At 36.1% G+C, this 17,829-nt stretch overlaps 1 protein-coding gene and 1 pseudogene across 7 annotated transcripts in view; both read left to right on the forward strand.

The window, feature by feature from the left end:
• The window catches only part of PDE4D (phosphodiesterase 4D), a 1,576,413-nt gene that overhangs the window by 371,387 nt on the left and 1,187,197 nt on the right, over nt 1–17,829 (forward strand). The gene's annotated exons all lie outside the window — the stretch shown is intronic.
• LOC136321058 (alpha-ketoglutarate dehydrogenase component 4 pseudogene) lies at nt 13,171–13,477 on the forward strand (annotated as a pseudogene).

The raw sequence follows: 17,829 nt of genomic DNA on the forward strand, positions 1-17,829 counted from the left end.
TTATTTTTTAAAAGTCTCTCCTTCTTTCTTCTCTCTCTTTCTCACTTGCCTTCATAAGGACTGGGACAGGTTACTGATCTTCCAAGAGATGCACATGCATTTGTCCTTCCTACTCTCTTCATCAGCTTATTTTCTGTGCATTCTTACTTTTCTTGTGGCCAGTTGTTGCCCTATCCCCAAGGGATGCTCTGCACTAAAGAAGTCGAATGCTTCCCTGGTCAGTGTTTAGTTTCTGCCGTGGTAGTAGAGACTCTCTCAATGTTGTCATCCCGGTGGGATTACTTCCACAGTTGCTATTTACGGGGGGGAGGTCTGCCACAACATGGCTTGCCCTTACCCATTGCCTGTAATGGAAAAACAAGTTCTCTCTCTGAGAAACTTGGATTTGAGACTCACTGATGCTGCTCTCTTTTTACTGGGGATTGAAATCAGAGGGCCAATATTCAGAGAAGGATGAGAGTGAACCCGATGTGCCCAGGGACACATAGATGAGAGACTGTGAACTCCAGGGAAAACCAGAGAGTATAGCTGGCTTGATTCTTGATAGCTTTCTAGTTGGGTTGTAATCCCTCAATAGGCTTAGCTGCCTCCCTAGGCTTGACTTCTTCAAAATAATCCTATAACCTTTTAGTAAATTTCTTTTTTCAGCTTAAGCTGTCACAAGTGGGTTCTGTTTTTTATAGCTGAACAGTCTCCTGAGTTAACTAAGTTTTTAAAACATTTTCAAAATTCAAGTTTAATTTGCTTTTGCTCAAGCTGTGTCACTAATATATGCTGAGTCTCAATGATCAGACTTTATTAATATCTACAGTGACCTCTAGGGCATATTTTTAGTCCTTAATGTCTCTTCTACAAAACTGATTATTTATGGAGTTTCACATTGTTTTAAATACTTTAGTTGCATTGCACAATTCACTTAATCTCTCAATTCTTCAGTGGTACTACTAGGCCAACTCTCCTATTTTTATTTATTTTTATAAATAACAGAGACAGAGAGAGAGTTAGAGAGAGGGATAGACAGGGACAGACAGAAAGGAACAGAGAGATGAGAAGCATCAATCATTAGTTTTTTGTTGCGCATTGCAACACCTTAGTTGTTCATTGATTGCTTTCTCATATGTGCCCTGACCACAGGCCTTCAGCAGATCAAGTAACTCCTTGCTCGAGCCAGCAACCTTGGGTCCAAGCTGGTGAGCTTTTTCTCAAACCAGATGAGCCTGTGCTCAAGCTGGTGACCTCAGGGTCTCGAACCTGGGTCCTCTGCATCCCAGTCCAACGCTCTATCCACTGTGCCACCACCTGGTCAGGCCCAACTCTCCTATTCTTGGTGCTTATCTTTCTCTCTCTCTCTCTCTCGCTCTCGCTCTCGCTCTCGCTCTCGCTCTGCCATCAGAGAGTGAAGAACCACAGGATAGAGCACAGAATTGGAAACTAGAAAGACATCTTTAGTCCAACTTACTGGATAAACTAAACCAAGTCATGTAGTCTTTGAGGGCCTTACTTTAAAAAAAGTGAGGAGATTATACCCAAATCCCTTCTAACATGAAAATCTTATGATTCTGTTTTCATTCTGGAATATATCATGTAATAATAGAAATTATTGGAAAATTTGATCATTAATCATATTTTTGAAACCTATTTGATCATGGAATACTGTTTTAAAAATAATTTGATTTTTAAATTGAATTTGAAAGAGAGAGAGAGCAAGAGAGAGAAACATTGAATTGTTTCATTTATCGATGCATTCATTAATTGATTCTTGATGACACTCCAACCAACTGAGCTACCTGGCCAAAGCAGTCATGAAATACTTTTTAAATGATTGTGTATTGGTAAAACACCAGTAGCAGTTCATATAATACGTACTTAAAGAGGATTAAAAAAGGGTTATGTCAAAATAATTGTAAGAATAAAAAAATATTCCTATTCTAATTCAATTAAAGGACCAAAAAAATAATACAAATTAAATGTGTTAAATCATAATAATATGTATAGGGAAAATTACAAAAGATAAAATGATTGAAATAAGACAGGTTGCATAGCAAAGAATAATGGTTATTAAGAGGCAATATATATTGGTACATTTAGTGGGTAAATACTACTGAAACACAGATACTTAGATTCTACTTTAAACATTTATAATTCATGCAATTTTCTGAGTTTTTCTTAATTTCATCAGGGCAAATTCTTGCATGATAATAATTATATAAATATAAATATAATTAAATATATTTTAGAGGGAATAATGTGGGAATTTTTTTCTTAGAACACCTCAACATCTTGCAGTTTGAGAAAAGCTGACCTTGGTGAACTAAAAACTTACAGGTTTTACTGAATAGCCTATTTTTTCCTTCTTCCTTCCTTCACTGCTCACATGCTTGTATGCACAGGTATTATATTGATTTATTCTCCCATGGACTTTTGTATTCTGTAACATTACATATCTTTTGTAGCAGTAAGTCTGCCACTGAAATTTTGTAGACCACAATGACAATGTTTCTTGTACAGGTTTAAATTTACCTGACCACATTATATGCCTTGAAAATAGTTTTGCTATTTATGAGATTTCACTCAAACTAGTTACATATGATTAAGGTATAATGCCTACTATTAAGAACTTGAACTGCGTAGATTAAAGAGTTATAAATTGTACTTAATCATTGGTTTGTTGTTTCTTTCACATATCTTGAGGAAAAAAACCAATGACTATAACCTTGTCATTTCATGACTAATCCCTCATGTAATAAACCTAAGCCTCAATTATCTTGAATGAATTGGTCTATTTAAGAAACCCTTTGGCTTAGCGATGAACTGTATTTCCCACTCAGAGAGCCAAATATCAGGAGGAACTGCAGCAGTATAAAAACAGCTTCATCATTTTGGAGTTTTAAACTTCCACCTTCAGGGATAAAGATATCGATCCTACAGCCACCAGTTTCTAAAATCTCACTGCAAATACTTGCGTGAGCAGAGTTATACAAGGATGGAGAAATTGCTAATTTCCAAAAAATGGAATTACTGAGTTAAAATATAATGCTGTTTTCAACAATAAAAGCCCTTACTGGCACAATTTCACCCTCCTGAACACAATTTTATTTGATCCATTACAAACAACAGTGTGAATGTAGATGCCAACATTACAATGAAGACTAATGATTGGAAGCAGCTACTTATAACACTTAAATACTAGTACATTTTTCTTTTTTTTAAATTTTTAATTGAATTTATTAGGGTGGCACTAGTAAACATAATTATACAGATTAACATAACTATACATAATTATTCAGATGGCGAATTCTACAGCACATCTCTGTAGGTCATATTGTGTGCTCACCCAACCCCTTGCTCACCACGTCAAGTCTTGGTCCATCACCATTTATTCCCCCTCTACCCTCCTCCACCTTCTCCCAGCAGTCACCACAGGAATACATTTTTCTTACCATTTATACTAATTTTAATTACTTTGGTTTTAATCTTGGCTACAGAGAGCCCATAGCATGGTTTGAAGTTTGACTTACATTTGCAGGCAGTTCAGAAATGCGTCTTTGAGGACACACACACACAAGTTCAGTGAGAAAGTACAATATGATCAATGTTTTTAACTTACATGTGTATCTGTCTGTTTGAGTGTTATAAGGAGGAAATGATTCTTTAGAATAATTGCTGCCCTGGCCGGTTGGCTCAGCGGTGGAGCATCGGCCTGGCATGTGAAAGTCCCGGGTTTGATTTCCAGCCAGGGCACATAAAAGAAGTGCCCGTCTGCTTCTCCATCCTTTCCCCTCTCCTTTCTCTCTATCTCTCTCTTCTTCTCCCGCAGCCAAGGCTCCATTAGAGCGGAGTTGGCCTAGGCGCTGAGGATGGCTCCATGGCCTCCACCTAAGACACTAGAATGGCTCTGGTTGCAGCAGAGCAATATCCCAGATGGGCTGAGCTTCGTCCCCCTGGTGGGCATGCTGGGTGGATCCTGGTCAGGCGCATGCGGCAATCTGTCAGACTGTCTCCCTGCTTCTAACTTTGGAAAAATACAAAAAAAAAAAAAAAAAGAATAATTGCAGACATTTTCAAAGAAAGAGAAAAATTAAAAACATAGAAACCACAGATATAGAATCATAGGGCTACCAGCAATCTAGATGTGGTGAAAAATTTTAGCCTAATTCAATAAAATCCTATATATATGAGACGGGTTGAACAAATGTAACTCCAAAGCATTGTATAGTTAATTAGCATTGGGAGTGAATTAGAGATAATTTGAAGAGGATAGTTCCTAATGAGTCACAGTGTTCCAGTGTTCTTCCCTTGGTTATATCTTGCTCAGTGTTCTAAAAAGCGGTTTGTCTAAGACAAAGATCAATACTATTCAACTTTGTGGATAATAGTTAAAGTGGAAAGGAATAAGTAACAGTTCTTGTTTTTCACAACAAAATAACTTGATGGGCCAAAAGTAATAAAGCAAGATTTAATAAGAAGTAAATTAAAACTTGATTTAGGCTTAAATTAAAAAAAAAAGCAATGGCTCAAAGACAGCACAAGAAAGATCTCATTGTGTGGACAGTTTTCATGAAAATGAGTAGTTAAATTGCAAGTACTTTATCAACAAACATTGATAAATCTGTCTACAATTCTTTAAAGTGAATCTCTCTGTGAGAGAAAGAGAATCAACATTAATCAAAATATTGTTGTCAGACAAGAAAGTTAGCAGTAGTTCATTGTGTTCTAACAATCATCAGATCACCTTGGAGTGTCCTGTTCATTGACAAATTAGAACAATAATTCCAGAGTGTAATCTGCAGAACAGTAGTTCTTAGGATATTAATGAATGGTATGAGGAGGAAAAGTCTGTGGCAAAAAAAAACAACAACAACAAAAAAACAAAAAAAAAACTTAGAAAGGATGAGTTGTTAAACAAATTCAATAGGTGTCTTTTGAGTAATTCTTAGAGACTTTAATGTGCAAGTATGCATTGTAGCTTTTCAAGATGGGATGACATAGGGAGAGGTGGTGTGAAGTGTCCTGACCCAGTGTCCTAAAATGATTTGCATTCATTTCAAACTACATTTTATATTTATCTCCTGATCCTTCTTCTAGAATTATGATCCTCTTATCACTTTTTCCACTACTATCTTGACTATTTCTTTCTCCAGTAGTTCCTTACCTTATTCCCTTGACACAAAGGTACTCTTCTGTAAAAATAATTTATAACTTTACTTTTTATTGTAGCTACCCACTTACTCTCTTTTTCTTCTGCCTGCTTCTGGTATTTGATGCTTTTTCCCTTTCCCACCCTCCATTATTAAGCGAAAATTGAGCTCTTTTATATAGATAACTTTGCAGATTAGTATTCCATGAGACATCCCTGGGATCATATTTAATTAGACATAATTTGAAGAGGCAGATCTGGTCTGTCTCTTCCATTGCAAAAGCCTTGCATAAAATCATCCTTGAATGTTAAAAAAAAAGAAAAAGAAAATAAGGTATTTATCTTTCAATGGTTGAGGATTTTATGTATGAGAAAGGGAGTAGAATTATTTTAGCGTACTCTGGAGCAGAGTTTACTCTGTGTGTGTGTGTGTGTGTGTGTGTATGAGAGAGAGAGAGAGAGAAGACACCTAGATCCCTTTGGCAGACTGGGTAAACCTATGAATGCCTTCTCAATATAATTTTTAAATACAAAATAAAATTATGAAATTAAAAAGGGAAATGTTATATTAGAATAAATTATCAAAATATTAAAATAAAATTTTGGTATAGTGATGTGTGTGCATCTTTATTAATGTATAAAATAACAACATCTAGCAGGTCTGATATCTACCATAGTTTATTTTGAGATGTTTACAACTCTAAGAAAATACCTGTGATTTGCATTAGCAATAAAGTTACACAAAGTACTATGATTTGGTGACTGTATTCATAATGGGAAAAAATGCTATTTTCTTTAGTTAAAAATTAGGGAAAATATAGATGCAGTGTTTTCTACCCAAATTTATAAGCCTGTTGAATTCTTTGTGGACCCTTGATTAAAAACCACTGCTCTAATTGGTAGAATATAGAGTAGAAGTCAGATTTACATTATAAGATATAATTGAGTTGTTCTAGTATGGAAAAAACTTTCTCATGAAGTAGTGATCTGCCTGTCAATGGAAATAGTTAGCAGCTAGATAACTAACTGTTGAGAATTTTGTACTATTACACTAATTCACATTAACTAATATTTTGTGTGCTTAGTAATTTTCAAGCGCTGTATTATACATTTTATGCCTTAGTTCTTTTATCTTCATAACAGTTTCAGGAGACTTATCTCTACTCTAGTGATAAGACAATTTAGGTTTTTTGATTTGCCGAAAGTCTACTGCAGGAAAGTGAGAGAGCGTAATCTCTAGCCAAGGTCTGGGTGATTTCAAAGTCCATGATTGAAGCCTATTTTGATAATAATTTGGGGATGAATTGGAAACGTGAAAGAACTGGAGATTATCTAGTTCATCCTTTTCATTTGATAAATGGGAGGAAATTATGAACCCAAATAGGTGAGGTGATTTACTCAGGGTTACACATTTCATGGAAGAACGAGAAATTGAACTTTGATGTTTTGTTTATGTGAAAACATAACAAGCATTTTAGAGATGGCAGCGGAGTAGGCGGATGCACAGACACCCAGCTCTCAACACCAAACTGGAATACAAATCAATTTAGAAAAAATCAGCATGAAAAACCAACACTGAACTGCAAGAACAGCTCTCAAAAACCAAGGAGCAAAGAGGAAGCCACAATAATCCTGGTAAGGAGTGCCTGAATCTCCTCTGCTTACAGGAAGGGAAGGAGGGGGGTGAGGCTGAGAGCCCAGAGAGGATTTCACAGAGGAAAAAGAGCAGAAACTACTGCTCACAGCCACTTACCTGGCGACCAGGGAGCAAGGTGGGTTAAAAAAACCAGCTTATCTCCCAAGTGGAAAAGACAGGGAGAGGGACAGACTGTGAGGGGCTAAGGTATGCAAGAAACAAAATAAAAAAGCTGACTCATTCGTGCTGGAGGCGGCCATAGCTGGGGGAGGGACTGAACCTTTCACAAAACAGAGCTGAAGTGCTTCCGGATCAGAGATCTCTGGACATCTATCCAGCTCCAATCAGCACAACAAGACACAGCTGAAAACAAGAAGTGGGGAGGAGGGGCAGTAACTCAGGTCTCCATGGAGATCTGAGATACACCTCCCCCTACTGAAGCTGAGAGAAAAAACCCTGCCCCCAGTGAGATTAGTTGGAGGAAGAGACCTTCAGCATCTCAGGTTACACCCACAGCATTCCTGGATACAGTTTCAAGGAAGCCCCCTGCTGAGATCAGTTAACAAGACTATCACCTGTTAAGAAAACAAACAAATCAAGACTTCAAAGCTGCCCAAATCCGAAAGTGGATTACAAATAATAGCTGATACCAACCCACGAAGACCTAAAAATAACACAACTGAAAACTGGAGGCAGACAACACCAAGCCTAGACTCAATCAACTCTACAAATAAAAAAAAAAGAAGAAGATGAGAAAACAAAGGAGTGCAATCCAAATGAAACCACAAGAGACACTTTCGAGAGATGAACTGAGTGATATGGAAATAATCAAACTTCCAGATGCGGAGTTCAAAATAATGATTGTAAGGATGCTTAGGGATCTTAGAACAACAATGGAGGGGGAGTTTGAAAACCTAAATAAAGAAATAGCAAGTATAAAAAAGAATCAGTTGGAGACGACAAATACAATATCAGAAATAAAGACCACAATGGAAGGAATTAAAAACAGGATAGATAGAGCAGAGGATCGAATCAGCGAGTTAGAAGACAACTGGAATGAAGGCATGAAAGCAGAGAAGAAAAGAGAAAAAAGACTCAAAAAGACAGAGGAAACTCTTAGAGAGCTCTGTGACAACATGAAGAGAAATAACATCTGCATCATAGGGGTTCCTGAAGAAGAAGAAAAAGAACAAGGGATAGAGACTTTGTTCAATCATATCATAGCTGAAAACTTCCCTAAATTAATGCAAGAGAAACTCTCACAAATCCAAGAAGCACAGAGGACTCCATTAAAGAGAAACCCAAAGAAACCTACACCAAGACACATCATAATTAAAATACCAAAGCTAAGCGATAAAGAGAAAATATTAAAAGCTGCAAGAGAAAAAAAAGTTATCACCTACAAAGGAGCCCCCATAAGGATGACATCTGACTTCTCAACAGAAACACTTGAGGCCAGAAGGGAATGGCAAGAAATATTCAAAGTAATGCAGAACAAGAACCTACAACCAAGACTACTTTATCCAGCAAGGCTATCGTTTAAAATTGAAGGAGAAATAAAAAGCTTCCCAGACAAAGAACAACTCAAGGAATTCATTACAACCAAACCAATGCTGCAGGAAATATTAAGGGGCCTGGTGTAAACAGATAAAGTGGGAAAAGAATACAGAAAAAAAAAAAGAAAAAGGAATACACCTTTAAAGAAGAAAATGGCAATAAACAACTACATATCAATAATAACCTTAAATGTAAATGGATTAAATGATCCAATCAAAAGACATAGGGTAGCTGCGTGGATAAGAAAACAGGACCCATACATATGTTGTCTACAAGAGACACACCTTAGAACAAAAGACACACACAGATTGAAGGTAAAAGGATGGAAAAAAATGTTTCATGCAAATGGAAATGAAAAAAAAGCTGGGGTAGCAATACTTATATCAGACAAATTGGACTTTAAAACAAAGGATATAGTAAGAGATAAAGAAGGCCACTACATAATGATAAAGGGAGTAATCCAACAGGAAGATATAACTATTATAAATATCTATGCACCTAATATAGGAGCACCCAAATATATAAAACAGACTTTGATGGATTTAAAGGGCGAGATCAACAGCAATACTATAATAGTAGGGGATTTCAATACCCCACTAACATCACTAGATAGATCCTTAAGAAAGAAAATTAACAAAGAAACAGCAGACTTATTGGAAACACTAGATCAACTCGATTTAATAGATATCTTCAGAACCTTTCACCCTAAAGCAGCAGAATATACATTCTTTTCAAGTGCTCATGGTACATTCTCTAGGATAGACCACATGTTTAGGGCACAAAAGTGCTCTCAACAAATTTAAGAAGACTGAAATCATATCAAGCACTTTCTCCGATCACAACGGCATGAAACTAGAAATGAATCACAGCAGAAAAGCTCAAAAATTCTCAAACACATGGAAACTAAATAGCAGGGTGTTAAATAATGAATGGATTAAGAATGAGATCAAAGAAGAAATAAAGAAATTCCTAGAAACGAATGACAATGAGCATACAACAACTCAAAATTTATGGGACACAGGGAAAGCAGTGCTGAGAGGGAAGTTCATAGCACTACAGGCACACTTTCAGAAGCTAGAAAAAGCTCAAATAAACAACTTAACCTTGCATCTAAAAGAATTAGAAAAAGAACAGCAAGTAAAGCCCAAATGTAGTAGAAGGAAGGAAATAATAAAGATCAGAGCAGAAATAAATGACATAGAGGCTAAAGAAACAATACAGAGGATCAATGAAACTAGGAGCTGGTTCTTTGAAAAGGTAAACAAGATTGATGCACCTTTAAGTAGACTCACCAAGAAAAAGAGAGAGAGGACTCAAATAAATAAAATTAGAAATGAGAGAGGAGAAATAACAACTGACACAACAGAAATACAAAATATTGTAAGAAAATACTATGAAGAACTGTATGCCAAAAAACTAGACAACCTAGATGAAATGGACAAATTCCTTGAAACGTACAATCTTCCAAAAATCAATCTGGAAGAATCAGAAAACTTAAACAGACCAATTACACCAAAGGAGATCGAAACAGTTATCAAAAAACTCCCAACAAAGAAAAGTCCGGGGCCCGATGGCTTCACAACGGAATTCTACCAAATATTCAAAGAACTAACTCCTATCCTTCTCAAACTATTTCAAAAAATTCAAGAGGAAGGAAGACTTCCAAACTCCTTTTATGAGGCGAGCATAATTCTGATTCCAAAACCAGGCAAAGACCACACAAAGAAAGAAAATTATAGACCAATATCTCTGATGAATATAGATGCTAAAATCCTCAACAAAATATTAGCAAACCGGATCCAACAATATATGGAAAAAATCATACACCATGATCAAGTGGGATTTATTCTGGGGAGGCAAGGCTGGTACAATATTCGTAAATCAATCAATGTGATTCATCACATAAACAAAAAGAAGGAGAAAAACCATATGATAATTTCAATAGATGCAGAAAAAGCATTTGATAAAATCCAGCACCCATTCATGATCAAAACTCTCAGCAAAGTGGGAATACAGGGAACATACCTCAACATGATAAAAGCCATCTATGAGAAACCCACAGCCAACATCATACTCAATGGGCAAAAATTAAAAGCAATACCCTTAAGATCAGGAACAAGGCAGGGGTGCCCCCTTTCACCACTCTTATTTAACATAGTCCTGGAAGTCCTAGCCACAGCAATCAGACAAGAAGAAGAAATAAAAGGCATTCAAGTTGGAAAAGAAGAAGTAAAACTATCATTATTTGCAGATGATATGATATTGTATATAGAAAACCCTAAAGTCTCAGTCAAAAAACTACTGGACCTGATAAATAAATTCAGCAAAGTGGCAGGATATAAAATCAATACTCAGAAATCAGAAGCATTTTTATACACCAACAATGAACAGTCAGAAAGAGAAATTAAGGAAACAATCCCCTTCACAATTACAACCAAAAAAATAAAGTACCTAGGAGTAAACTTAACCAAGGAGACTAAAGACTTGTACTCGGAAAATTACAAAACATTGATAAAAGAAATCAAGGAAGATACTAACAAGTGGAAGCATATACCGTGCTCATGGTTAGGAAGAATAAACATCATTAAAATGTCTATATTACCCAAAGCAATTTATAAATTCAATGCAATACCAATTAAAATACCAATGACATACTTCAAAGATATAGAACACATATTCCAAAAATTTATATGGAACCAAAAAAGGACACGAATAGCCTCAGCAATCTTAAAAAAGAAGAATAAAGTGGGGGGTATCACACTTCCTGATATCAAGTTATACTACAAGGCCATTGTACTCAAAACAGCCTGGTACTGGCATAAGAACAGGCATATAGATCAATGGAATAGAACAGAGAACCCAGAAATAAACCCACAGTTCTATGGACAACTGATATTTGACAAAGGAGGTAAGAGCATACATTGGAGTAAAGACAGCCTCTTTAACAAATGGTGTTGGGAAAATTGGACAGCTACCTGCAAAAAAATGAAACTAGATCACCAGCTTACACCACTCACAAAAATAAACTCAAAATGGATAAAAGACTTGAATGTAGGCCGTGAAACCATAAGCATCTTAGAAGAAAACATAGGCAGTAAGCTCTCCGACATCTCTCGGAGCAATATATTTGCTGATTTATCTCCACGGGGAAGTGAAATAAAAGACAGGATAAACAAATGGGACTATATCAAACTAAAAAGCTTTTGCACAGCTAAAGACAACAAGAACAGAATAAAAAGACAAACTACACAATGGGAGAACATATTTGACAATACGTCTGATAAGGGGTTAATAACCAAAATTTATAAAGAACTTGTAAAACTCAACACCAGGAAGACAAACAACCCAATCCAAAAATGGGCAAAAGAGATGAATAGACACTTCTCCAAAGAGGACATACAGATGGCCAATAGGCATATGAAAAAATGCTCAACATCACTAATCATTAGAGAAATGCAAATTAAAACCACAATGAGATATCACCTTACACCAGTCAGAATGGCGCTTATCAACAAAACAACACAGAATAAGTGCTGGCGAGGATGTGGAGAAAAGGGGACCCTCCTGCACTGCTGGTGGGAATGCAGACTGGTGCAGCCACTGTGGAAAACAGTATGGAGATTCCTCAAAAAACTGAAAATCGAACCGCCTTTTGACCCAGCTATCCCACTTTTAGGAATATACCCCAAGGACACCATAGAACGGCTCGAAAAGGAGAAATGCACCCGCATGTTTGTGGCAGCATTGTTCACGATAGCGAAGATCTGGAAACAGCCCAAGTGTCCGTCAGAGGACGAGTGGATTAAAAAACTTTGGTACATATATACTATGGAATACTACTCAGCCATAAGAAATGATGACATCAGATCATTTACAATAACATGGATGGACCTTGATAACATTATACGGAGTGAAATAAGTAAATCAGAAAAAAAACTGAGATGAATCCATACATAGAAGGGACATAAAAATGAGACTCAGAGACATGAACAAGAATGTGATGGCAACAGGGGCGGGGGGGGGTTGGGGGAGGGGGGAGGGGGTGAAGAAGGAGAGAGGGGTTAGGGGAGGGGAGGGGCACAAAGAAAACCAGATAGAAGGTGACAGAAGACAATTTAACTTTGTGGGAGGGGTATACAGCACAATCAAATGGCAAAATAATCCAGAGATATTTTCTCTTAACATATGTACCCTGATTTATCAATGTCACTGCATTAAATTTAATAAAAAAATATTAATATTAAAAAAAAAAACATTACAAGCTTTTATTCTTTGGTTCACCATCTAGTAGAAGCCAGACACATCCTAAAGGAAGAGATAATGGCAGACATTGTGGTTTGGAACAAATTACATAATCATTTCCCACTTATTTTATATACACAGATATGCTTCAAAAGTACCTTTACCTGTGTTCGTGCACTCATGTTTTACGAAGATAAAGTTACTTGAATAATACTTTAAATGTAACAAGTAGTGAACTGTCCAGTACTAATATTTGTGCCTTTTATATATTTATGTTGGTTATTTATATTATGAGTAAAAGCTTGCTTTTTAAATAACCAGGTCCTCATCAAACTTATCCCATTAGCAGTTATCTCTCTGGCATATTGTGAATCTCAAGTAAATGTCTAATGCATGAATGAATAAGTATAATTGCTTGGTTTGCTGGTTTCCTTTAATTTCTACTTAAGCCCACCAGGTAATTTAGTATTTAAAATGTTCCAATTCTGTTTTTCCACTGAAAGATAATTATAGTTAAATCTACGATTTGTTTATAATAAGGGAAAGAATTGTCAAAATTATTTAAAATTCTAACGTGTTTTTCTTCTTGTGAGTCATAATGGGCAGGAAGACGGCGTCTGCTAGTAGGCTCATTCAGGTAGTCAAGCCACGTATTCCACTAATAAGGTTCCCTGACAGAAGAGACCATCCTGAACCCGATGTTTCAGGAGTTTTGAGATCAGCAGGGCTACCATCTCACTCCTCTTCAACTTCACAGCATTCTAAAGGAAGCAAATCACCAGATTGGCTGCTGGATCAGGGCCCACCAGATACTGAAGAAATAATAGAGATATCGCCTCAGAAATACAAAAGGAAACAGGTCTCAAGAAGAAACCACATTTATCCAAAATGGAGGTCTGGCATAATCACTGACACTGTCGCAACTGTTCATTATCAGACAAAATAATCATTACAAAAAAAGGACTTCCAAAATGACAAATGAGGAATTGCACATTAAACAACTTTAATAAAATATTATGTAAAAACAATGTAGAAAATTTAGATGGACACTTTTTCTCCTATTTTACGTATCATGGTCAACCTTTCCACAAGCTTACCTAATTGTTTATATACTGTATATCTTATCAAAGTACATGTTTTTAAATGTAAAAAAAAATCTAACACAAATTATTCCTGGAAAAGGCTGATATATTAGTAAATAAGTAATTTAAATACTTTTTAAAAATATAGACTTTATTTTTTACAATAGTTTTTGGTTCACATCAGAGTTGAAGGTACCGAGCTTTCCCTAGCCCCCACTCCTGCATAGCTTCCCCATTATCAACATCATAGAAAATGAGCATCTAAAGAGACATTTTGTTGTAGCCAACCTCCATGATGGCCTTCAGTGATCCTCACCTCCTGGTACTCTCACATTTTTGTTATCTTCCTTCACATGGTAACAGGGTAAATCTCTGCGACCAATAGAAGTTGTCTTGGGAATTGCAATAGCTGTTCTCACCAGCTATCGCAGTTTGACAGTATTCGGTAATCTCACAAGTAGGTTCACATTTCAATCAGTAGTAGGGCACACCATCCTGTTACGTGCTGTTTTAAATAAGGGCAAGTGATATTGCACTGTTTTGTTTTAGAGACTGATTTTCTAGCCATATCTTTGTTATTTATATGATACAATAAAAAGAAAGTCAGGAAACCAAAGATCTCTATATGACATCAGAATCTTTATGGTATGACATTAATAGCCGCAACCAATGCAAAAACTTTAACAGCTGCAACAAAATATTTTTCTTTTTCACACTTGAAAAATTGTGACATCAGGTCTGTTATTTTGCATTGCTATTATTTTTTGAGAGACAGTTGTGTAGGCAGGCTCAACTTCATGGCTAATGCAACCTATGCATTCAGATAGGGCCCCATATTTAGATGGGTTTCACAAATCACCTACCTAGTCCAAGATAAAAGAGAGATTAAAATCAAATTAAGATTGTCACTGATCATATACTGAAATCAAGCCTTAAAAATGTTGATAACCCTGATAATATCTCAATTATGTTAGCAATGCTTTCTCTTATGCATTCAATGTATCTTCTTTCCTGTCTGTGTTCCACATGTTGAACTCTTCAGGTTTCATCACTATGCCACCATTGCTCCTTTCTTTCCCCATCCAGAGACTTAGGAAAGAAGTTATGATGAAGTATATTCAGACGAGTTTTTTCCTACATATTCCCCAGCATCTTTGCCAAGCTGTCATATGAGCACTTGCATGTTGTTATATATACACATATTTTAAATAATTTTTGTGTCTTTCTAAGCAAAGAATACATATTTTAAAAATCTGGAGTTTTCTTTTTTAATTTGAGATAGCTACATTTTGCTTAATTACTACTTAAATCTCTGTAACACCATATTGATGACATAATTAGCATTTGCTTTTTAATTAACTGTCAGTGGGAGGAACCAAATAGAGTTTTGTTTTCCTCTTCTGCTAAGCGTATAGTTTAACTATAATTTACTTCAAAAGCCTATACTGTTGGCCAGAGAAAGTAAGACTTTGAATTATTCTGTTCCATTCAGATTTAAGTCAATACTTAGTAGCAAATTTACTTCCTTTTGAGTTTGAATGTTGTCTGTATTATTGAAACAAGGTTCACTAGTGAGCCAATAAGTGGTGAGAGGTGGCTGTGTGCTGTAAGATAAATTCTACCCATCCCTGTAGCTTTTCAAGTGGCCAGCCTCCATGGGTCAGTTAGAATAATCAATACTAACTACTGTATAGATAAATCTCCAAATTCCATGGCCTAAACACTTGAAGTCGATCTCTTATCCAGGCAAAGTCAGTTAATATCTCTGGTTGGTGGGCTGTCTTCCACTGGGTCACTCAGGTGCCTGCGTTACTTCCTATGAAGTTCTGGCTTCATTCTCTTCTCAAGTTCCAGACTTCTCCTCCGTAACTAGATGTATGGGGAAACCAAAGGTACTTTCTGTGATGAGGCCCAGAAGTGGTATATATGGCTTCCCCTCATTTTACACTAATATATCCACGTGTGGGAAATGTGTTCTAGCTGGGGGCCAGGAAAGAGGGTCTGAATTTTGCTGACTTTGCTACTCTGTGGTCATACAACATTGTGCCATATCCAAATTTCTTTCTGTCATTTTAAAAAATATGTTGCATCCACATTATAATATAATAATATATGCCTATTTCTTTTGGACAGTACTATTCCTTAGATTTCATCCCAAGGTAGATACTAGATAGTTCTCCCCCCCCCCCCCTTACTCTAGACTTCCCATGCCTGTGATTTCTAATACCACTATATACCAAAGACTCACTAATATATGTGCAGCCCATATTTTCTCTTTGCAGTTTTGCCCTGTATACCCTACTGCTTTATCAATATCTCCCACTTGGAACTTATTTTATAGCAAAAATATCAGAATTGAAATTATGGTCCTCCTTCACTATCTGATTATCATGCCACGCTTTTCTCCTATGAACCTTATAACTATGAATATTAAATATTTACCCAATTCTTTAGCTTTGTCCCTCTCCCTTAATTGCTATAAGCATCCTAGCACTAAGATTTATCAATTTTACCTTCCAGTTATTTGTTGAATCCATTTTTTTCTCTTTATCTTTACTATGCCAGCCTGTCTAAACTGACATTATCTCTTTCCTGAACCACAGTTAATAGCTGCCTCCATTCATTAACTTACACTCTTCTCTTGCCCTCCATCTAATCTGTTTTCTGCATTTCAGTCAGAGCCATCTTTCCCACATACAAATCTAACCTTATTATTCACCATACACCCTTGTTTGAAACCTATTAATGGTTTTCTTTTGCTCTTAAGACATTAGCAGTTCCTCAGAGTAGTCTTCCAGAAATTCCATCATCAGAATCCAGCCTTCTGTCTGCCTTGTCTATTTGACCCATTCTTGGCCTCGCTCTCAGACCTCCGTCTACTCTAACTTTCCACTGTGTGCACTGGTCCTTTGCTCAGACTGTTCTGTCTCTCAGGAACACTTGAACCCAACTCCCTTTTCTCTTTTACTCAATGAACCCTCCCCATCTTTCTCATCTTAGAAAATTCCCTTCACTATCAGAGCCATCCCTGAATTGCTAGACTGCTATCACAAAACCCTATATATTTATTTTATTGAACTTAGAAGTTTTAATCATATGCATGTGATTAGATGATTGATATATCTTTAATTTTCTGAAAAGTGTCTGTTTTCTTGATCATTACATCAGCAATGCCTAGAACAATGTCTACATCCAATAAACATCTATTATTTAACAACTCCTCCATTTTGAATCCCAAACCCTACCTATCACCTAGCACAGAGTGAGTCTACAAAACATTTATTTAGTTTAGTTTAATATGAATGCATGGCACTTAAATATTTTTTATTTTAGTGATATACTTTTAAAAATTGCCTTGTGGGCCAGCTCCATTTGACTTCTAATAAAAAATGCAAGTCTGCCATCTTGTTTTAGATAGACCTAGAAGGTTGCCATTTAGGAGCAAGGCTCTCACTGATAGATTAAGATTGCCTTGAAGATACCAAGTTAATTTATTCTCTTTTCATTAACTGCCTATTTCTAAAACAAAAATAAAACAGGAATTTGATAGGAGTAGTAAATACTCAGTTAAAATATTTGTGTAATAAAAATTTGATGTAAGTTTTAATGATTATTTTGAAAAAAAAAAGAGTGTTATAGAATAGAGGTAAAATCTTTTCTGTTGGATATTTAGGGTATTGTTTTGACATCTATGACTTGTATTCCTGTTCTCAGGCTTAAATTTGGATTTAGTTTTGAAAGATAGCTGAATTTGGAATATAAGTGATAAAATTTTGTAATACATCCCAGGGTGTCTATATGCTCTGACAGATACAATTCACTATTTGAGGCAAATGTTGAATATACATTATAATTTAGGCCATGCTTGATACTTTATTAACTTGGGCATCTAATTTTCTGAAGCTAATGAAGGTGAAATCATTTTCAAAGCCACTTTAACTCAAAAGAACCATCCTCAGTTATTTCTTTTTCTCATGTCCTCAGTTATTTCTCTTTCTCAAACTGTTGCTTCTTTCAAGCTAGGATCTTTAAGATAATAAATAGTGAGAGCAAAATGCATAGCCCTTACCTTATTGAGAAGGATGGTCTATGACATTCAATTCTCAGCACTTCTCTTTGCCCTAAATAAAATTCTATTTCTCATTTGGACATTGACAAAGAAGACAGAAATTGGG

The sequence above is a fragment of the Saccopteryx bilineata genome, chromosome 1, assembly GCF_036850765.1.
Source record: "Saccopteryx bilineata isolate mSacBil1 chromosome 1, mSacBil1_pri_phased_curated, whole genome shotgun sequence".
In the NCBI taxonomy this organism is placed as follows: Eukaryota; Metazoa; Chordata; class Mammalia; order Chiroptera; family Emballonuridae; genus Saccopteryx; species Saccopteryx bilineata.